This window comes from Aedes aegypti, chromosome 1 (genome assembly GCF_002204515.2).
Source record: "Aedes aegypti strain LVP_AGWG chromosome 1, AaegL5.0 Primary Assembly, whole genome shotgun sequence".
NCBI classification, from domain to species: Eukaryota; Metazoa; Arthropoda; class Insecta; order Diptera; family Culicidae; genus Aedes; species Aedes aegypti.
The window spans coordinates 45257469-45282391 of NC_035107.1; the positions used below are offsets into that span (position 1 = coordinate 45257469).

The 24923-nt window shown below is 37.5% G+C and overlaps 1 protein-coding gene across 1 annotated transcript in view; it reads right to left on the reverse strand.

Annotated features, from left to right (window-relative positions):
• Positions 1 to 24923, reverse strand: part of LOC5566240 — a 323292-nt gene that overhangs the window by 161698 nt on the left and 136671 nt on the right. The window contains exon 3 of the mRNA XM_021840417.1: positions 15861 to 15911. The gene's annotated coding sequence lies outside the window, so the exon portion shown is untranslated. The remainder of the gene's footprint in view (positions 1 to 15860; positions 15912 to 24923) is intronic.

Below are 24923 nucleotides of genomic sequence, written 5' to 3' on the forward strand. Positions count from 1 at the left end.
ATCTAGAGAACAGGGAGTCGTGAGTTCGATTCTAACCGAGAAGACGTGTAACTTTTTCGCAAACTTCACATCAATTCGTCCATGTAATCCAATTGCAAAGTATATGTAATGTTTAGTTTTTCGGTAGTTGTCAAAAATTTCTTGTTAGTCTTGTAGAATTATAGTAATCCTTTCTAACGTCAACAACAACATTCGAGTTTCACGAGTTTTTGTGACTGAATCATTTTTAACGGTTTGAGTTGATTCAATGTTTTTACATCAAAATCTCAAACGTGAGATTTGCGAAGTTCTAAATCTTAATATACAGATTAGTGTTCCCTTTTGAGAAGAACTGTGAACACAGAATGTGTGAGTAATGTTTAATGTAACCTCAAAGTCATAGGGTGTGACTTATCAAATATATTTACAATTTAAATCTGTACTACATCACAAATCGTATGTTTTGCGCCGCTAAGAACTCGGTGTCTGGAACCTATGTCTGCAACATCTTTCCCCAGTCTTCCCATGAACATTACCGATGTTCAACTTGGGTTCGCATATTTCTACTCCTGTTTAACAGCAAACCCACGACGGCAAAAAACTTGCGTTGCGCATTGAACCCGGTACACTTGAATTTAGGTTGAACCGAGGTTTGAAACATTGGTTCAAACCATGGTAGTCATGGTACAAAACAAACCGAAAGAAAGCAGTTTGAATACACGCTAATAAAATTTAACTTGAACTTTATGATACTTCTCGTGACGAGAATCTCATCACAGATCACAGATTATTGCTTTAAGCCTGATTCGCTGCTGACAAGTAATTTCTCGGCCTATCTTGATGCATGGGAAATTTCTGCAAGGAATCGATCAAGAATGCGCTTTTTTCTAATCGCAGTACGCAGTTGAAAAGAACTGTCAGTTCAAATGGGAGTCGCTGTAGAAAATTTATGCAAGGAATCGGCGAGAAATTTCTTTAGCGATTCCTTTTCAGTAGCAAATCAGGCTTTAGGTAGAAAATAATAAGCGTGCGTACGAACTGACTAAAGCCGAGTGCAAAGCTTACTGATGATGATGATGAGGATGATATGAGCTGCCATCTATTGTAGCAAGGTATCTACCGGTAGCAATGGTCTATTCTAACAAAACAATTTGTTCAAGACTGTATAACTCTTTATGTTCAATCATACTCCTGTCTGAAGGGCCAAAAACGAATGCGGACTCGTAAGCAGATACACTTACACGAAACCCGCAGGGAAAAAAATAATCTCCTTCCAAAAGTAAGTTTACACAAACAGTCGTACAATCAAGCCCTTGCTTGCCAGAAAGACCCAATAGATGGGGAGAAGAGCCCGCCCTTTTCCACGAAATGTTAGCGATAGGAAGTTGACAGCTTCATTCTTTCTATCCATCTCGTTTCAATCGGGTGCCCTGATGGTCCCACCCAACCCAAAATGCATATATTAGAAATATAATCAATAAATCAGTTGATGTATTATGAAAAAAATAAATGTGGTAGAAAGTGGAAAGAAAGCCGAGTGCAAGGCTTACTACACTCAAAAAGCACTAGCAAACAACGCGTTGCTACGGGAGAAAAAAAAAATAAAACTAAACACACTGATGCTCAGTGATGCCACATACCGTGGTGCATCAATACCCGGACGCTTAAGTCAACACAAATGTTCGAATTCCAATATGAATGTGTTGTTTCAGAAAATCCTTAAAGTTATAGTGTTTTGAACATTGTTTGAACCCAAATCTTTTCGAGAGTGATGAACTTTTTGGTAAAAACCATGATTTTAACTAGAAAATTATTCTAATATTGAAGCATGTATTGCCTATAAATCCGGACACCTGATGCAAGTGATGTCCCAAGTGGCACTGGTAACAAATGCAATAATTTAGAAAAATAAAACAAATTACATTGCCGTTGCATTTCAGATAATTTGTAGCATATCTTATTGATGATTGGTTACTAAACTATTACATTGTAACTTACGCTTTGTTTACATTACATAGGTGTTGCATTTTTACTTGCATGTAACTTAACCTAGAGCTGTCAAAATGAATAAGTTACATTGAAATTGAATCTGTGGTTGCAAAGAAACAAATAACACGCTAGGTTACATACAGATTGCTAAGCCACATGTGAGTAACAGCATGAAGTTTGTTTACCATTTGTCATAGGGGAAGGGGTGAAAAAATGAACAGGATGGTACTAAATGAACACCGAACTTGTTACGCATGAACAACAAATTTCAATAATTTTTATTACGCACGGATGATTTAGAGCATAAATAAGAGTGTTTTTGAAATTCAGAAATTAAAACTGATGCAGGCACGGAGATGTTGAGGTTTTTCAATGAGGTGAATATCGTAATGAAATGATGTCAAAGCAGAAACCTTTAGAACTGTTTTTAAGGGATTATAATCATTCATAGATGTTTTTATAGGGCTGTGATAAAAAAAATCAAAAATATTTGTTTTGCTCGTGTATTTTACCACCAACATAAAATGAACTTTTCCATAATATTTTAATGACGATGAAAGTATGTGAAAATTTAGCTGTCTTAGTCTTAATTCGTGTCGCTGTGTTAATTAACATCTCTGATGTTGTGCGATAGAACTAGTTATAATTAATAAACAAATTAATAAATATATGACAATTTCTGCGAGTAGACATATCACAGAACATCTAGTTACATTTGTAATGTTCTCTTTTCTGCCGATGACACAAAATGACGAGAATTCGTTTAAGGGGGCAGGATCCGTCATCAACTCGATAATTTTCAAAAGCAGCTCCAAGCTCCAACCGAAACACAGTGAACACATTTTCAGTTTTGAACAGAAAAATGTCTGTTGAAGTTTCGATGTCGTAATCATCGAAATCGGATCCTTAAACGTTAAAGTGTTTGGGTCCTCTAGACAATTCGTAATCAAACGTCCACATTCCACCGCAAAATCGCTAGTGGTTACTTCAAAATTTCGAAATCATCATCTCCAACTTAGTTCTAATACCCTCCGTCCACGAATTATTGTGGCGCTTCGATAGTCGCAAGTTTCTCGTTAAACAGTCAATCCCGTAAACGATTGTGTTTTGTTATGCTTAATTACTTTTAGACGACAGCAGTCAGTGGCTGTCTTCTTTGTTGAAATTTGTTCAGGGATTTCAACTCCCACAGGGTCCACTTATTCACTGTCATAGTTTGTATTACGTGCAATAAATATGTTAAATTTGTCCTTGAAAAACTTATCGAAGGACCTAAACTTCAATCAACTCGTAGGGGCAAAACCCTCACCCCCTCTATTTCATAACACCAAAACAGCTGTTGAAATCAAATTCTACCAAACGAAATGCCACGCTGAAGTAACGCGTAAATTAGAACCTTACAAATGTATATTTTGGCATCAGCGTGATCAGAGAACAGACATGGAGGCTCGAACAAAATTTCGTCAAATTCATGTGTAAAGGTTAGAGCAAAGGACTGGCAGCACTATACCAACCAACACAATGTTTCCGTAGCCAGCATTACGAGGCTCAAGCCAAAGGCCCAAGCTGACAGCCAACCTCAAAGCAGTGTTGCATATTTTTGATGCTGGCTACGGAAGCATCACAATCTGACAGTCCCTTGGGTTAGAGTCAATCATCAGCGCCGCCAACGCAGACAGCGCGATATACAAATTCGTTTCGACCACACGATGGCGCTAGTAAACGTCAACAATACATTGGCACACAAAGCAACGCAAGCGACAAGTGGCAATTTTTGATGGTGACACTGGCGCCAAAGTATAAAAAGCGGCAAAGTTGAAGCTCCTATATTCTTATGACAGCGCCTCGTATCAGGAGCATAACGACATACCGTGAAACGGGGTAACTTTGATAGTTTTTTCGAAGAAAACTTGAATATTTATGCATGCTGTTTCAAAGAATAATAATTTATATTTTTGAAACAAGTACTGGCATCCTAGCTATCGATTGCAGTTGATAGATTTCCAAAAGATTTATTATGAATGGATTTATAATTTTTCATGTAATCGAAAGTTGGTTTTCTGTTTTGGGGTAACTTTGATAATGGAGTATGAATCGAACAAAATTGAATGAATAACGAACATTTGTAGGGCATTGCATACCTCTAGGCGTTTAACGTTATATGGAAATTTCTGACTTAGATTACAAAAATGGTCCCAGTTTATGAAAATGCTATTCGCTAAGAGATTTGAGACCGTATTCAAGTTCTATGATAACTAGGCTGTCAAAGATAAGTGGCCAACTATTCAAAACTACATCAAATAGTGATCGTAGAACAGATTGTTTGTAAGCGTTTCGAAAATGCTAAAATTGTGTCAATTTTTAATATCCGTATAAAAAGCCTCAAATGCACTTGATTCAAATGAAAACAGCTTTAACATGAAGTGTCATACTAATACTCTTTACTTTTGCATTTGTTATGCTTAACTGATTAACAGAAACTTTGTTATTTCGTTTAATATGTTGTGGGCCTCGCACTATCAAAGTTACCCGCATTATCCAAGTTACCCCGTTTTACGGTACCTACTTTAAAACGTCCCGTACAAAGCTTTACACACGCTGACGATTAAAGATGAACGTCTGTTCTCTGTGATATTATTGAACAAAAACATCAGAACAAACGCCTGTAGGTATGCATTATATATGAAGAATCGATGAAGAGAAATCACCCATGTTACTTAGGCCCTATTGAAGTGACAGCACAGAAATGCACATGGGACTACCATTAACAACGCGGTTATTTCTTCCCAATTTTTGACCCACCTTCCCCCTAGTAGTCATTTGTCCATACACAAAATTTACAATTTGTATGGACCGTGGTCATTGGGCAGAATCTCTCCCCTCCCCCAATAAATGACTACGTGGTTTATGGGTCAAGCACGCATTTTTTTGATTGATTTATTAACCCTAGAAATACTCAAATGGATGGATGTTGTTTCTACTATTTGATAGAGAACTTATTTGTATATCCGATTATAATAAAAATAGCATGTATTTCACATCTTAATCGATATTTTCCTTATCATGGGCATATTACCCTCAGTCTCTAATATTGGCACAAATTGATCAATTTCTAAATTCAATTCGTTGTTTCACCTCAGGACGCAATATTGCATTACTTCCTAGCGTCTTGTTGTGAAAAATTGTTAACAAACCCGCATCTTGTCACCTTTATTCACAGAATAGAGGATCGATGAAGAGAAATCAATCATGCGACTTGTGCTTTTATTATAGCACTCGCTAGAATTTGCCTTCTTTCCAGCTATTTGAGCCATTTGAGCACGTCACAAACATGTGCTTTCTTGGACGGAGCATTTAATTTTCATACTTTTGTAAGGTTCCAGTCAATTGGCTTAGGGGATTTTTGCACATTATTTGATGATTTATCGCAAATTCATCGTTTTTCCCATGCAAAGCAAGACGATATCGTTTGTGTGTTCATTTTAATACCCCTTCCCCTATTGACAGCTGTGTAATTTATTGGCAGTTTCAGTATAGTTACACATCAGTTTCAAAATAACATAAGCTTTCAGGGTAACTAATGTGTAACAAACGAGTAACTTGTTGACAGTGGTCAACACTACATGTCAAAAAATTATATACGTATTGTGAATTTTGATATAAGAACTTTACTATTTTATGACTAGTTATTGTTTTCATAGATATTTTTCCAGTGATTGATTAAAATTGTTGAATTTACAATTTGCAGCCTCTCTAACAGCTTTTCAATAGTTTTCATCATTTTAGATTGGCTGTCCTCAAACAGTTATTCGGAAGTGTTTCTGCAGCAAGATGAAATTAAATGGCGATTTATGATAGGCAACCCGGAAAATCCAACTGCGGGACACGAAACAACGTGATTTTGGAATCACAATCTTCACAAACAATTAAATTAAAATCAAAAACACTGATAATTTGAGTAACAGTGCCAATTTCCATTTTTTTGTGTCAGTTCTAATGGAATAATATCTCAACAATCCAGGTAGCATGTGTTATTCAATACAAAATTATAATCTATTTTATTAGCGCGTCAATTTTGAGCAAGTTAAATGATTGATTTCACCACAAATTCAAATCGGCATGTTAAATTCAATATGTACTTGTGAATAATTACGCGTTCGAAAATCATACGTATTACTTTTATTGACATTCAATTCTAAAATGGTTGTTCGGTTCCAAAACTGTCAGAAAGTAACAACAATTTCAACGCCGTTTCATTTATTTTGTCGCAGGAAAACCCATGCGTAATCAATAAATTACATAGCAGTCGCTCGTAAACTTCTTATGTAACGAACAAACAAGTTACATAAGGCTCGACTTTTTGCGCTTTTTCGGTTACATAGCAGTATTTTCCCATGTTGCAAATGTATCATATTGTAACTTTTGAATATGTTAAGTAGCCGTTGCTGTAAGCTACTTGTAACAATATGTGCTGCTTGGGGTCTTTAAATCCGGACACTTTTGGATCGAAATCCGGACAACTGTTCAAAAGTATGTATTTTTTGTTCAATTTCAATGAAAATCATATCAACACACAATTATATATCACTCTTTAATAAATATGATGTCTGCGTTTACCATACAATATCAAAAATAATAGCAGGTTTGCAATATTAGTGATTTGATTACCTGAGCTGAAGTTCATATGATTTGAATTGCAGTTTATGCGGCTCGATCTGTCATTACGGAAGATATACTCAATTTGTTTAACACTCTTTTGAATTCTGATAATTCACTACACTTTACATTTTTATTTTTAAGTTTTCTCATGTTTTTTCCTCCACGAAGCTCTTTTACACTAGTCAAACGTGGATCTTTTCAACGATGTCCGGATCTTAAAACACTGGCTCGTAATCCCGGACAGTCTCTTTACGCACCAATAAAATCACATTTTAAACATATAAAACAACATTGGAGTTACAAAACCTTTAAATATATCTTCCTAAACACTTATGGATAGAACTTTCTAGAGAAATATAGTTCACAAACATTTTCTTCAACCAAAAATTGTTCGCGCGTTCATCGATCGTTGAACTTGAGTTTGGGTAGGACCGCGACGAAATGACGTCCAGCATGAACGAATTATTTGTTTTCATTTTTATTAATTATTTTACAGTGCCTACTAGATTAAAAATGAATGTAAATTTATCAGCATTGTCAAAAACAAAGGGATAAAATAAAAGCCAAACATATAACAACTTAATTTTAACTCTAATTAATCAATTTAATTTAATTTTGATTCACCACGGTACACAGATTTATCTAGAATTACACAGATTTGTTTTTCCGTTTTCGCCTACAGATATCTGTGATCACAGATCAAAGATTTTTACGAAAAATAAAGATTATTAAGATTTTCAGCCATCAACCAACCTTGAAACGAATCAAGAAAAAAAAATCGGCATTATTCATTCGTTATTATTGATTCCATCTGGTTCGAATTATGCCAACTGGGCAGTTTTTCATAAGTCGATAAAGCAGACAAGATATTTGTCAATGTCATACAATTGTCATCATCGCGCGTTTTGTTTTCGATATGTGTGTTTTGGATCAGTGATATTTTGAAAAAAAAAACCCAGCTCTTACGAATTATATCAAAGTGATATGCCTAGTTGTGTCAACCTTTCGTGAAACTAATCAGTTCAGGTGAGTTGATAAAACGTTTCAATGTCCCTAAAATATATACAAGATTTGCAACCTTGACGAAAACCTATTAAGGTGAATATGAATAAAAGTCAACCCGTAAATTTTCAATAGCACAAATCTAGAGATCCAGACATCGATTGGCCAGTAAGGAAGAGCAACCAGATGATCAAATTATCATCTCGAACAATTATTCGATTCTCTAGATTAGTGCTTCTGAATATTTCGAGATATAGCTTCGTTCTATATTTACCTTAAATGTTATGATGAAGAATAATCTTTGTTTATATTTGCAGTCGTGTTGTTGCCGTAGTATCTGAAAAAAGTGCCGGATATTTGATTCGTTAAAACAGAAAGCAGATTTGGAAAGAAACGTTTACAAGTGATGTCCAAGAAGAAAGGAAACACAATGGAAAAATATTTTTCCAGGCTTGGAAAGCAAGCGTCTCCAACTCCATCTAAAGGTGGCTCAGCTTTAGGTAATTTAAACATAACTTATGAGGTCAAACTTATATTGGAAACAGCCATGACTATTAGGGTGCGGCTTATTTTTCGAAAGTTGTTAAAACCGAAAATTCGTATGCTCTTCTGAATTTAAATCACAAAAAAAAAAACAGGGAAACTTCAAATTTTGAGCCAAACATAAAAAGATTTAGAGGTGGCGCAAGCGACTTGAATTTTCAAGTTATGAAATAGGACCATCAGTTAAGTCTTATTATTTATATCTTCTAACTATAACTGCATTCTCTTTAAGGTGATTATAGAACGAAGCCACATCCCAAATTTTCAAGAGCACAAGACTTGAGAACCAAACAGCGCTCCGCGTTTAAAATCAATCCCGATGATGACCACCAGCAAGCAAGCGATTTGATTGGTTTTCAACGCGAACTGTTGTCAGATTCTCTAGTCTTGCGCACTTGAAAATTCAAAGTTTGGCTTCGTTTTATAATCACCTTAAAATAAAATTTATGAAAAGTTTATAGAATATAAAATTTGTCAAAAATCAAAACTAACCTTAGTTGAAAGTAATTTTCGAAAATATATCCTCTTTTTCGCTAAAAACAAAATCATCTCTATTTGACCTTATTTTCAAGAATACTTAACCGATTCCAAATCTTTTTACATGCTTTTGAAGCTAATTTAATAAATGGTAAACCATGTTTACATCAAAATAATTGAAAAAATAATTTTGATCTAGTTATTTAACAAAAACTGCCCAAAACCACAAAACGGAAAATACTATACTAGGTTTTTTCATTGTTAAACCTTTAAAAAGGTTTAAGAAACAATTTTTCATACATTTCGCACCAACAATATTTTTGAAATTAAAAAAATATAGGAATCAACTAAGTTTGCTTGAAAATAATGTAAAAATGATCTGGAATCGGTAAGTATTCATGAAGTTATGGTCAAACAAAGATGATTGTTTTAGTAAAAAGAGGAAAAATTGAGAGAAAACTACTTTTAACTAAGTCTGGTTTTGATTTTAGACAAATTTGAAGTTCTACAAACTTTTCTGAAATTTAAATTTGAAGAGAATGGTGCTAAGAGCCATAAAATTGTTTGGAGAATAACAAAGTTATGAAGACTCAACTGAAGGTCATATTTCATAACTTGAAAATTCACCTCCAAGTAGCCTGCGCTATCTCTAAACCTTAATATTTTTGGCTCAAAATTTTAGGTTTCTCTTTTTTGTGATTTGAATTCAGAAGAGCTTATGAATTTTTGGTTTTAACAACTTTCGAAAAATAAGCCGCACCCCAATGACTTTGTATGCGAATATAATGTGACTGAAAGTTCCGCATCGGCTTCTGAAACAGAAAAACCGACGAAAACAGAAAGAAAAATGTGGATGCAGAAATTTAAAGTTGAATTGCTTTCAACTGATGACTTTGAATGCTTCGAGCCGTACGAGAAAGACGTTCATTATGCATGGTGTACGGTATGTCTTGACAAGATCAGTGTTTCAAAAGGAGGAAAATCTAATCTTGTTTCACACCTTGACACCAAAAGACATAAGGATGCATTAATAAAAATTTCAAAACCCACGTATCAAAAAATATATACAAAACTTTCAAGCAGCAAAGTAACCGAAGCAGAATTGAAGATCAGCGGATGGGCCGTAGAGAAAAATATTTCTTTCGCCGCAGTGGACAACTATCGATCCGGATTCAGAGCTGCTCTCAAGAATAACCCTGGGAAGAACGAAAGCCACAGCTGTAATCAACGGAGTAATGGCGGAGGTTCAGCATGACAATTTGGTCGAAATGATGCGAAAATTAAATTTCTCACTCATTATTGACTTAACCAATTAAAGCGTCTCAAATAAAGACAACTAACTAACTCATTATTGACGAATCTACCGACATCGGTGCTGTCAAAACGCTTGTGATGGTGATAAGAATGGTGGAAGATGATGGTGATAAGTTGAACAGGGTAAATTGAATTTTTTTTTAATTCCTTACTCATTTTGTTCCCTCTGCCTTGAGTCATTTTTTGGTGTAAGACCTGATTGAGCATTTGTACCTCTAAATTCTTTAATTTTCAATCCATCCTAAAAGCCATACGGATTGTTGTGAACAAACATTTTTATGATGGATTATTTGATTCAACATATGCATACTTTTGTTAAGAAACTATAAATTTTAAGAATGCTGTTCAATATTTTTCAAAGATTATCTGAAGACGCAGTTAATTGTACAATTCTATCCAGTTATTAATCTCAGCAAGACTAATTTATTTAATACTCTTTCTGTTATTCTTCTAGGTCAGAGATTTTTTCTACAAAGCTGTCGAACTTCACCTAGCTAACCATCAAACCATCTACGCTGCTATTGTGAAGCAGTTTGTTGATGATGGAATCGACTCTAAGCAGCGACTCGTGGGGTTTGGATCTGATGGAGCGTCGGTCATGATGGGTTCAGAAAGATCAGTCATGCGACTGTTAAAAAATGACTGTCCTGAGTTGATAGTTATAAAGTGCAGTTGTCATTCTTTGGCACTTTGCGCTAGTTACGCATGCGAAAAGATGCCATCGTATCTGGAACAGCTGATGCGCGATATTTACAGTTACTTATCCTGCAGTCCAAAGCGGTCTAAAGAATTTGCCATGATACAAAGTATCCTAGAATTTCAGCCGTTAAAGATTTTACACCCATCTGTAAACAGGTGGCTTTCCTTAGAATCAGTGATTGAAAGGAACAATGAACGCTTTGCGGAACTGGTAATGTTTTTTTTTTTTCTTTTCAAGCCAATAGTGATAACAATCAAACGGCTAAGCGTATTCTTTGTCATCTCAACGATCCAATGACCAAGCCACTTCCGCTCTTCCTGGAATACGTATTACCGGTGATAAACAGGGTCAAGGGTATATTCCAGTCCGAAAGCCCGGAATTCCCCAACATGTACAATGAGATAAAATGATTCTTCTATCCAACATATGTGATGGTCAATATCTGAAGAAAATTAACGATTTTTCTGCTTTGGATTTTGAAAAAAATCTGCAAAAAAAAACGAAGATTTAAATTGGCTTAGCAGCAGACGAAATGCTCAAAACCGGAATCCTTGACAAACCCAGAAAGGAGACTTTCTATTCTATTTGCTGTAACTTCTATATTGAATGATCAAGCAAATTACCAAGCGATTTAACCTGAATGACCCGGTACTTAAACTTGTGTCGAAGATTGATCCCAAGAATCTGTATAAATTGACAGACTTCAATTCAATTTTGAAGCAGTTTCCCACCTTTTACGGTACGGGCTAAAAATCTCGTTAATAAAGTCAAACCAAACCAACCAAACAGAACAATCAATCGAAAATGAGTTTCGAGAGCTGCAAGCGTCACTACTTTGCAACACCATACAGCTAGAAGAAACAGATGACATGGCAACAAGTTGGCCAAAATTACTGAGCTGGTGGCGAGCAACTGGAAAGCTGGCTTTTCCCTTGCTGAGAAAATTCATCTCGAATTTTCTACTGATTCCTCATTCATCTGCGATGGTGGAACGCGTTTTCTCTCAGTACAATTTCAACAAGGCGAAAGTTCGGAATCGCCTAAATACGAGCACCATGGACGCCATTTTGCGGTCAAAATGTTATTTAAAGGGAAAGGGAGGGGTTGTAAATCTTACATTGACACCGTAATTGAACTCAAAGTTTAATAAATCAATGTATAAACATCATACATAATCTAACTGATAAACTGATGTGATCGATTTAATAATAAAGTACAAATGTGTACTGTTCTGAATTCAAATGCAAATTAGCCTTTTATTTTCATGATGAAACTTAAATTTACAGAGCACGTAGGTCTTCCCAATTTTAACATTTTTAATATTAATTGATTGTAAAAACGGTCGCATCTAGTAAATAAATGCTCTCATTATAACTATGTAGTTATCCATACAATATGTACGTTTTTGTGCATTTTCTTGGGTTTCAAGTTTGCTTAAATGAGTGAAACTACATCTCTGACGAGAAAAAAAAAACAGTATTGACGTTTTTTTTAAATAGATCAATAAAATTCAAAACTTGGTGCAACACAGATTTTTTCAAAGATTTTTTGGGATGGACTACAGATGAAAAAGATTTTTTCAGTCAAAATCACAGATGGAAACCGAAAAAAATGTGGCAACACTGCTGATGCTGCCGCGTACTCGTGGCGGTGTACCTACTCTGCGGTTGTACCGGTTTCTAAACATCGGTTTGAACTTTGGTTCTCCAAACATAAGTTCGGGTTTAGGTACTGGTTCGTGAGCTGTTCGTGGTTTCGGTTTGAACACGAAGACAGGGTTCGAAGCGAGTACGAAAACACCAGTACCGTAATTTCGGGTGAAATTGATCATTTTTCACGTTTTTTCTAGTCTGTTTTCTATAATGTTAACAAAGCCAAACAACTAAATGCAGGAAAACAAGTACGAGGGTGAGCCTCATCGACTCATGTAAAAAAAATTTCTAACAAATGTCATTTTAGTGTCAACAAATATCTCGAAAATAAAAAATCAGGGGTCCTCATTTCGGGGTGAAATTGATCACTTGTCAATGCCATTATTGTTAGTTTTCAAAACAACTCTATATGATAAATTTGAGCTCCCTGAATCCGAATATGCTTGTCAAATTCTAAACAATGCAATATTTATATAAATAACGAATAGTTAAATTTCAAGAATTACGCGGAAAACGCCTAAATGTATGCAATGATATCTAACAGAAATTCAATAAGTTCAACCATATGAGCTAATTGGTACGAGTTTTGGTGATGAAATCTGGTTTGGGGATATATCTCAAGCATCCTCACAAACTTTCAGGTTTATACCATGTTCAAATCCTTGCTTAGAAATGGAAGTTCATAGGTGTTTATCAATACTGCACCGCGCATGATTTTGAAATTTTACATTATTTTCATAGTAATAACCATTTTTTAACGTAAAAAACTTCACAACACACAAGTTGACAATATTTACGACAACAACGTTCATTTACTGCAGCTTACATTGGTATTTGTGCTCCATTACGAATAAATAAAATCGTGTGCTACGATGATCAATTTCACCCTTCTGATCAATTACACCCGATTTTACGGTACCCAACGTGTTTGATGTTTGTGTGGGAAGACTGTCTTTCCCTTATATCAATATTGCTGTTTGCGTTTGACGTGCAAATCCAGTCCAACTGAGCTTCAAATTCGGTAACACAAAGTAACCAAAGGATACTAAGCAACCATGATGCATATCACCGCCAACCTAGCAAAGAAAATCAAATTTTGTCTTCGCCTTCCTTGTTGAAAATCTCACCGCATTTGGTGTTCCCGCATTTGATATTTGCATTTCAAACGCACACAGCAATACTATCTGCAACACAAATTTCCTCAAATACTCATGTAATATATTATGACCCCTATCTTCCTCCCGTTATCCATCCCTCCTAAATGAGGGGGTGAATGTTCAGGGGATATTTATTATTGTGTTTTAAGAAATATTTGATTGGGCAATAGAAATTATTGTAAACTATTGTGGTACGCTACACGATTTCAGTCAAACTTTGTTATAAAGCGATTGAACTTAAGTAGAACATTTTGAAGCATGTGTCCCTATGGGATGACAAATCCATTTCTCCAAATAAAACGGTAACTGCTAGATCAGAGTAAGCCGATTCGATGAGAGAATTTTAACCATTTCCGTGCACACCTACACTCTTAATTTATTTTACCGATCTCAGCAAAACGAATCGCGGAGAACCCGAATACCTGAGAATTTGGTATTTTTCAGTACCAAATTGCGGTACTTATTTTACCGAGATTTCGGCAATCCATATTTTTTACCGATATCTCGGAGAACTTTACCAAGATTCTGTAAACCTTTAACAAAATCTCGGTATATTTTTTACTGAGATCTCGGTAAATGTACCGGAAATAAATACCGCGATTCGGTATTGAAATTAACAGTTCTCACACAATTTCAACAAATTCGGTTCTCGATGAATCGTTTTTTCCGTAGTCGGTGAAATAATTTAAGTATGTGGTGACGAGCCATGATGGAAAAGCCTCAAGGATTGGCGAAAGAAAGGTGGATCCCGTCAATTTGTCTTGAGAGCTTTTTCTGCTCTTACTGCTTCTGCTGAATGATCGTGAGCTTGTAATAAACAAGCCAAACAACCGCAGGGTAGGAGTAAATCTCCTTGGGACTAGAACCGATTAATCATTTCCCGGGGATTCGGGCCGAAGCGGTGACAAAGTGCGAGTGCTAAAATGTTATCGACCGAACGGTGAGCGAGAACAAGATTCGAACTCAGACTATAGCCCGGGTACGGATGACAAATTTCTTGTTGTTTATTGAGTGACTCTTGACGATAAAGGTTTTCAGAATTAATTGGTTATTATGCACGCTGGCGAGTAATTGATTTTATGACCTGCTTGCATGCTACGACTTCTTTGCTCATCAGTGTTCGCAGTGGCTTTTGCGAGACCATCGGTGACTCAGATTCATGAACATTTTTTGATGAGCTTCGTTAAGCTTCCGGTTGGGATTTGATATGGCATAGCAGGCCATGGTATTTTGGTATAAAATTACATGAATGTAAGATTTGATAATAACCTTTGACCCCCATCGATTAAATCCAAGGCATAATGATTTTCCGACACAGTTTCATTGACTTACGATTGTTTAATATAGTTGTAGGAATTTTTTTTCGGACAAGTTATTTTGACAATAAGTTTTGCATAGATAAAAACAGTATGTTTTATAGGGCAAGAGAGACACCGCATGTTTCTCATATAAATTCAAATGAATCTTTGTTTTTTTATATCGCATTGAATCAATGTTTCCCATCAATCGTGCTGTAAGATGAAGAATCACTATATCTTACTTCATCAACAACAATTATAACAGATTTATCGAATTTAGCGAAGTTATTAGCGAAAGAGCGGTTCGATGAAGAGAAATCGCTTATGTCAGTTAGGCCCTTAGGAGTAACAGAGTAGATAAATATAAAATGTATCCACATTCGAATTTTGGTTACGATAAACCCAATTGACTCCTGCGTTCAACGTGACTGAATCCCAAAGCTGCGACTTTCAGAAGCTAATTGAAGAATCACTGCCTGTCACCAACATTCGGTGCGTGACTCGAATCCTAGCACAGATGATCCGATCAAAGGGAAAAACCGGTTGAAGTTGATTTTTCCGAATCCCAATGCGACCTCTCTTCCTTCCTATAGTGACCCCGTTCTGATGAGAAGTCAATCGATATGTATTTCACCTTCCTCGTCCTCCTCGACTTAAATGTCATCCGACGAGAAATGGATGCGTAAACGAGCCACACTATTCGCGTGCACTAAATTACGCCCAGACATGCACTTCCAATAAACGACGAGTGGCGGTTCTGTTGTTGAGGAAGGAACCTACGCAGATACCGCTGTAGTCTTCGTCGAGATGACAATGCCGAAGACGCAACTTGAAAAGAATTGCATAACAGACAAGCAGAGGTATGGATCATCCTTCCTCCATGGAAGGAAGAGTGGGTTACTGGAGAAAAATACCAACGAAGAAATAAATCAGACGAGGAAAGCCATTAAAAATGAGAAATTACCCCGAACGGGATCACTGTCAAGGGCTTGGGTTATGTCAAGAAAGAAGTGGTTTTATTTCTGAACCCAGCTCATGTTTGGAAGGTCCCTATTCTCAAACGGATGAAATTCGACTGATGTGTACTTACCCTCCACCAATGGGTTTCAAAATGAAATTATGCGTCCAGTTTGTATGTTATCTGCAACAAGAAATGAAAATAGATATTAGATATCCTATCCATGAAAATACTGTCGACTCTCTACAATTCGATGTTCTATAACTCGATATATTCAATAACTACAATTGAACAATTCGTTTCTGTATTTTGCTTTGATTTTTTTATGTAAATCTTGCCAATTGATTCGAATCAGTTCATGTAATATTCAATTTGTGAATCATCTTGAATTTCTCAAATCTTTTGATGTAATTTAAAATAGCTGACTTCATTATTTTCTTTACTTATATAAATTTTACCCGTGATTTGTTGGAGCCCCTTAAAATTTGGTGGTCCGGGAGGCATGGCCCCCTTGGTCCCCAATATATGTGGCCCTGATCGTGGCGATTGAATGTTGCAACGATTTTTGTTTATAAATATTAATAATTTTATTTGTGCTGCATGAATTGGATATCGTCAAGTATATTAAACACGACAAGCTGTGTTTGGCTGGTTCCGTTGTCCCAATACCGGAAGAGCTACAAGTCCAGTTATTATTCAACGAAGAACCCAATCTAGGCCGTCGTTTTTGTGGTTGGCGAAACGATTGACTCATGACCGCGTCTAGTGTAGAAGAATCATTAATTTTATGTGGACTAAACGTAACAAGCTGTGGCCCATTAATTTCAGGACATAGCGCTAGAACATTATTAGCATAAAAAACTGCTAAAGCTAACATACGGTGTAGAGCCTACAAGATTTTTTTAATTATCTATTAAAAGATGCAATTACAGCTATATTAAAGGATTCTCCCAAACTCAATAAGTTTGTTTTCAAACACCGCCACCGCATTCCGTAGGAGGTCGCATAACATATGCACTTCACACTCCCTACATGAGCCCTGCGGCCACCAGCCGGGCTACCGACTGTTCATCTTTCGGCTCATGCTGCGTTGCGTACCAAAACCAACACTTCGCACACCGTACTCACCAATGCAGGGCACGAGCCGCTCCATTGGATCTTTTCACCGTGGTGCGGATATTATTTATGATCCCTACGGCGAGGATCCCGCGTGCGTGTTTTACCTCGTCGCTCCCTCCCTCCTTCCCACGGATATCATTTGTGTGTACAAAATAAAGGTAACTGTCGTCATTACAATATTTAACGCCAGTGTTAATGTCGAGGATGTTTGGCACTGACCGGCTGGCACGGTCCGGCCCGAGCATCGGTATCTTCTTTCCTCGGAGGCTCTGCCACATCTTGCATAATTGTAGATCAATTGATCTGCTAACCTTTAGGATCGATTACCATATGGGAAGGTCAGCAAAGGTTGCGTCGGCTCTCTAGCAGGACCCTTTTTCATCGTTGAACCCTTTCAGGGCGGATGGGTCATATTATTTATCCAGCCTCTTTGTTTGGCAATATCGAATCCTAAGCCTTCAGTTGAACTAACAAGTTTTGCTTGTGAAAGATGTACCGCATGATAGGGTTTGCAATCAACTGATTGATATACTTTTCCAGGGTCCTGGAATTGGCTCTAGGATATTTCGGAAGTACTTGTAGATGGAACTAAGTTGCAAGAAATTATTTAACAGGCATCAAATTATACCCCTGGCCAAAAATGTTGAAAATTTATGTGTCACATGATAGGATACCTGATTTTGTGCACAATTTTTGGTGGTATAAAAACTCACAACGATCCATGGGCGGATGGCGGAATGCTGCAATATGGTACTAGGAGATCCCACGCTGCTATCGGAATTCATTACCAGGGATGTCACATTTCTTCTTCCAAAGGACCAAAACACAGCTGACCTAGCGAAGTACAGACTAATAACGTGCCTTTCAAGTCTGTACAAAGTACTCTCGTCGGTAATAGCGATGAGGGTACAAGAACATTGTGATGCCAACAATGTGATAACCGAGGAACAGAAGGATATCGCAGAAACACACAAGACTGCAAAGATCAGGTCAAGCGTGTGCTAGAATAAGGGCGTAAGTCGACTTGTCGATTTCTCTTCATCGATTCTCTCTTCTGCGAATAAAGCTGACAAAGTGTAAACTTTTAAGCACTTTTTCACTTCAGGATACTAGACGACGATGCAATCTTGCATCCTGAGAAGAAAAATTAGCAACAAACTTGCATCTGGCCACCTTCATTCACAGAAGAGAGAATCGATTAAGAGAAATCTCCCTTATTCTAGCACACGCTTGAGGTCATCGTGGATGCAGTCATTGTAGGACAAGCGACCCAGAAGCAAAGGAACCTGAGTATGGCGTACATCGACTACAAATCATCATCATCATCGTCATCAGGCTGATTACTTACTTACTTATTTGGCTTTACATCAATTATCTTGATAAAGCCTCGCCAACAATATTTCGCCAATTCCCTCGGTTCATGGCCGCTTCTCTCCATCCTCGACTGTGACACACGCTCTCCAGGTCTTGGTGTACCTGGTCAATCCACCTAGCTCGCTGCGCCCCACGCCTTATTGTTCCGACCGGATTCGTAGCGAACACCATCTTTACAGGGCTGTTGTCCGGCATTCTTGCAACATGCCCTGCCCAGCGTATCCTTCCAGCTTTAGCTACCTTCACGATACTGGGTTCGCCGTAGAGTTGAGCGAGCTCGTGGTTCATCCTTCGCCGCCACACGCCGTTCTCCTGCACGCCGCCGAAGATCGTCCTTAGCACTCGGCGTTCGAAAACCCCAAGAGCTTGCAAGTCCTCCTCGAGCATAGTCCACGCCTCATGCCCATAGAGGACTACCGGTCTTATGAGCGTTTTGTACATCGTGCATTTGGTGCGGGGGTGAATCTTTCTTGACCGCAGTTTCTGCTGGAGCCCATAGTAGGCACGACTTCCGCTGATGATGCGCCTTCGTATTTTCAGGATACTAGACGACAATGCAATCTTGCATCCTGAGAAGAAAAATTAGCAACAAACTTGCATCTGGCCACCTTTATTCACAGAAGAGAGAATCGATTAAAAGAAATCGATCATGCGACTTACGTCCTTATTCTAGCACACGCTTGAGGTCATCGTGGATGCAGTCATTGTAGGACAAGCGACCCAGAAGCAAAGGAACCTGAGTATGGCGTACATCGACTACAAATCATCATCATCATCGTCATCAGGCTGATGCAACACGCGATTGGGATATGGAGCACACCTGGGAGGGAGGCACAGATACTACACACGAAATGTGGAACAATCCAGCTTTTTACGCTAGCTATAAAACAGGTGGGGGTGATTAAATTTTGACATTTCTTGTCCACAGATTTTATGGTTTGGTCTTAGAAGGCAGTGATTGCAGATCGTTTATAGTACTGTCAAAAATTTTCACTGTATTTATATTGGTTACCAGGTTCTTGTTTTGTTTTTTCATAATATCTAATCATATAATTATCAGTCATTTTATACTTTTTTTTCGTTTTAGGCACCTTGAATCTACAAATCTTTAAATTGGAAGATTGTTGCCACAATTTGTACACAACTGAAATAAAAAAATCGATAATAACCTCTCATCGTATAATACAATTGCTAGCTCGGCTGTTCTACATTTTCTATTAATACCGGAATAAGCGAGCTGCTCAAAGTTTACAATCAATACAAATTAAAGAGGTGGATGTTCATTGATTCTTTCCCGCAGAGGTCTACGCCATTCATGACCAGCGTTTCCCATCCCTCATCCCCAACCACCTAAATAAATTATGGGGGCCCTGGGATGATTCAACACCAAAACTTATTCAAAATTGAAGAGTATTACACGACTAATGCTATTCAATACAGCACTTCCCAGCAATTCCTTGGGGCGATTCTGATGAGTTTAAAACAGCCTCCGTATCGAAACAGGTTGAGAGAGTCTTGAAAGCACGTTAATACGTTACTGATCTGACCTGACCAGCGTCATTTATGGTACGTTAACCTAAAGTGCCTGCGGTTGACTGTAGCATAGGCTTTATCAAATATAAGATCCAACATATGTGAGCGATAATTCATGTATTCATGTATTTATTTCATATAAAACTAACATGGTCAAAAAACGCTATGGCTGTTCCACGCGCTTGTTTTAAAAGTCCTCTAAATTTATACTTCGTTGAATGGTTCTTGGATTCTTCCAGAACAAACTTAAGAAAATGCCATATATCACTACGAAGGAATTAATTCAACATTTATGTTATGACTCGACTCCATAAAACTGATGGTAACGCAACTTTTTCACTAGCATCAATCGGAACTCAGCTACTTTTCTTTGTCAACCTAAAATCATCAAAGAATTAGTATAGAAAAGGAAATTAAAAGTTTATCGATACCCATTTTCTAAAAAGAAGACTGCAAAATTTTGACATTGATTTGTAAACATAAAAAAATTCAACGTCGAGAAGCTTACTTAGATCCAACCATAAAAATTATAGTGTGGGCAAGGAATGTCAGAAAGGGGTGATTCAAAGATTATCGCAAGACAGCGTAAAAAGCTGGATACTTTTCCAAACTGCAAGATAACTCCAGTTCACCAACGACAATCAAGGCAGGCTTGAGGAAAATCGCTAGTTTTCTTTTGTTGTGCATCTTCGATCTTTCTGGACAAACATGGGAAAAGGACCATAGTTTTCTGTGCATTTTATTTTCATTCTTATTTGAAAAGTGTAAAAAGATGCGTGATTCAATACTTATATTCAATTGAAATAAAAAGTACTTTCGTAACATTGCTTTTGGGACGTGCAGGAATTGATTTTAAACCGGTTGTTGGCAACTTGGATCAAATGCAAAATATATGTTTTGTTCAATTACGCGCTTTTTTCATGTTTGTCCACTCTTAAGATCCGAGCTCACAGTGACAGCTCGTGACAGCAGAAATCTCGGCTCACCTTGACGTACTGAAATTTTGTATCGGTTTCTCCCTCCCAGGAGCTCACTATACAATGCCGACGGTACAGCTGTGTACAGCCAATGTGATATAATACAGGTGAGGAGATGCTTCTGTATAATACACAACTGTTTGCATGGATTGGTGCATCGCTAGCGTTTTCACTCAGCAACCCATTGAATTGTGACTGTGTGTGACGTCATATCGTTTGCTATCGAAAGTTTCTGATGATTTGTTGCTAGCCACCCTCTCGTTACCAAGGTTGTTTTGTGTGTTGTTACTCAATCAAAAACATGAAAAAAATCAGCACGGGAAGATGGTACTACAGGTGTTTTATGTTATTTAGTTCTAACTTTTCTTTTATTTTGGGATGAAATCTACAGGAGATAGAACCGTACAAGATTCCTATAAAATACTAGCCCGTAAAATACTGCACCACAAAGTATAAGAATAAAATGGATGTGCATGAATTCTACCGAAATTTCGCATGAGATGATACGTCTACGAACATAGAGCTGAGATTAATTATGACTTGGCAAAGTAAATAATTTACTTTTGTCAGCATTTTTTCACCTCAGGACGCAAGATTGCATCGCTGCCAAGCGGTCTGAAGTGAAAAAATACAAACAAACCCGCATCTTGTCACCTTTATTCACAGAAGAGAGGATCAATGAAGAGAAATCGATCATGCGACTTACGCCCTTATTCTAGCACACGCTTGAATTGAGCCGTGACCAGGGATTGAATCCTGAGAAAATTGAGAGAATCTCTCACTTATCGCTCTCTGTAACTATCATAACATGCTGCACATTATGAGAGACTGTTTATCGTATATTGCTACAACTTTGATCAGATTGAGGCGATTGGGGGGATAGTAGTGCATGGTTGGTTGGTTTGACTTTATTAACGAGATTTTTAGCCCTGGGCTAGTTCATCTCGGGACCAACGGCTTTACTTCCCTTCCGAAGGAAGTCGTCACTATAACTTTTTACGTCATAAGTGACTATGTCGGGGATGGGATTCGATCCCAGGTCCTCGGCGTGAGAGGCGAGTGTTCTAACCACTACACCAGGTCCGTCCCCATAGTAGTGCATGATAAAACCCCTCTAAACATGCTCCAAGCCTGGGGGACACTATTGCTATTGGAAGTTCGTGGATTATTTATCGTGCCAGTAAAGAAAAAACACCTACCCCCAACGGTAAACAAGCGAGAAAATGGATTTTATCATCGCTCTCTTTTTGGGGCTCTCGCTCGCTGCTTCCATTTATCAGACTTGTTACACCTTGCGATACAATGAGATGTTTTTCTTTTCTTGCTTTGATCGTGCTTCATACTCAAATGAGAGCGAATTCTGCAATGCCTGGCCGTGACTCCTGCAGCTCGAAGTTGCCTAGGCTTATACAAAATGTACATTCAAGTGTTGGCTGCAGATTTCTACCGACAGACTGATAACTGGACTAGCTTCACTATATTGAGACGTTCATATGATACCGAAGTTCCATAGTGTATCTTTGGACGTTAGTCGGGAATGAAATGATCTGTTACTGTATATTTGCTAAAATGAAATACGTTGACAAATAATCATATATAATAAATTTGGATACAAAACTAATCAAATTTGTAAAGTTTTAAAACGAATTAAAAGCTTTTGTGCAAAAATTACATTTTTACAAAGACAACTTTCCTAGTCGTTTATCGTAACTCGTCACGCGCATCAGACAACCATAAAATATCAGTTGAACTATGGTTTGTTTACCTTAGTCGCATCGTGTTAGCAACTCACAAAAGTGAAAACATAGATTTGCTCGTCTGTTTCAAATATATGTTGTTAAATAAATTAAAACGGCCTAGGATCTTGATACATTGAACAATATGACGAAAGTGTAAGTAAAATTCTACGTTTCTTATATAGTGAAACCCTAATTTGAAAATTTTACAGATTCGAGGATGAAGAATATTTGGATTTGTTGCAAGATGAGGACCAAACGAATCCGTTCCAAACCGACGAAAGTACAGTCAAAAGTGAAACTAGTTGTGATGCCGGGGAAGGATCTTCCAAACAGAGCTCCGACTACTTCTTTGTTTTCACGGGAGTTTTCTTTCGACGCTTGTATCGCGGTCAATTACGGCCAAGGGAATTCGCTAAACGCAACGTAGAAGGAGATTCGATTAATGATGTTTTCGAATGCATCTGGAATGCAGCTAATTCTCAAATTCAACGTCAGATTGTGTTCGACGATGAAGCGCCAAAGTGGTGGGAGCAACAGCACCTAGATCCGGACGATATTGATCTGTTTATAACATTGTACGACGAGACCAAGAAGAAGACATACGCGCCTTCAGCTGTGACTCCCAGAGTTCTTGCCACATGGAGTGAAAAAAGCATTAAGATTTACGCTTATGCGTATTCTGTTAAAGTGGAGACGGCTGCCCAATATCAACTGGTATTGCGTCAGCTGATTGCACCACTTCAGTTATCAAAATATTTTCGGTGGACTGCAGTTTCAGAGCCTGTTAGATTACATGCAGCTCACAGAGGATTAATGGTTGCTCACACTGTTAACGATCGCTGGATGCAAGAATTTGCGGAACTGAAAAGTGATGTGGACCGTGCCTTCGACATTATGCAAAGCGTTCGGCAAAGGATTAGTTCGATGGCAGCCCGAGGATCAACAGGAACACAGTTGTTTACAGCGATGGAAGACGCTGTTCGCCCTGAAGAATCTGAACTGAGCCGAGAGTTAGCCGAGAAGGTAACGGATTGCCAGGAAGTGGACCATTCGTAACATTCCAGAGAACAATTATTTTGTCGAGATAAGAATCACAATTCAATAAAGAGAAATAGTGTTTGTTGTTAAGGACAAAAAAAAGAGAGTTTTAAAAGAATGTTTCAAAGATCTTTATGTGAATTTCTTTAATTTATTGATACAATTTCGGGATTTCAGTTATTAATGCTTATTCATATACAGGTACAGGTATGACAGTTCGATTAACACGTGGGTTCATTTTTACATGGATTACACTGCGGAACACGTTTTTGTCTCCAGCACCAAAATACCGCTATTCACTTAATTAAGGGTTGCTGAATTCTTTGCCGTTTTCAGAAATATCATAGCACGTCTAGTTTTTGAGATATTGACCATTGAAAATGCAAAAAATGACTATTTCAGCCAACTTGCATGCAAGTTTGCCAGCTTGTAAGGTAATATATTGGCTTAATTTGCCACAGAATTCGAACTTTATGTGTATAACAATACTTATTATCAAAGTTTGTAATACTTTCGATGCGGAAAAGTTATTTTTTGATGGTTTACAGAATTGTTGTATTTTGCCATATAGAAGAAACGAAGAGTTTTGTATGGAGACTGCAAGCATGTTGAAAAAATCGGTTTAATCGAAATTTAATCGCGCAATTTCAATTAAATTATGTCTGAAATGAAAGTTCAAGTTCTATTCTGCATGTTCGGTGGATTAGATCACAAAAAGTTTTGACAAATCGTACTTTAAATTTCATGTAAACATGAATAAAACCATTGTTTTATACAACTTTGGCGACCTGTAGCTAAAAATTGTGACGTGCTGGAACATTTCTGAGAATGGCATCAGATTCAGCAAACCCAAATCTACTAGAGACACATAATTTAATCCTTGAGACACGCAAAAATGTCATTTTTGTTACGCTGTGTTATGTTTATTCAGGAACAATATCGAAGTTAAACTCCTTTCGATTCTGTTCAAGGGCCTTTTCTGGCAAAAATATCCCTCCGGGGAAATAACCACAGTGTTGGAACAATTTGTAGCATGAATATAATCTGAAACAATTGACTGCTTCGCATACATCTGAACGAACAGGATCGCCTTCACGATGAATCCTTCTTAGGTATTGCTTTACTTTCCCGAAAATAACTTCAATGGGGTTGAAGAAAGGGCAGTACGCAGGAAGGAATATTGGAATGATTCCGATTGACCGGAGTTACCTGATGATGTTGGCGTCACAGTGTATCCTTGCACCATCCATTATCCAGACCGAGTGAAATCCTGGATAGCTCTGAACCTGGCGATGTTGGAGGGCAAAGGTGCGGCAACACTCAAAGAATTTTTTTCTGTTAAATGTGCCTTCTGTACAAAAGCTATCGAAGATTCCCCCTACTCCAAGGAAACATAAGAAGGATTCTCTTGGCTT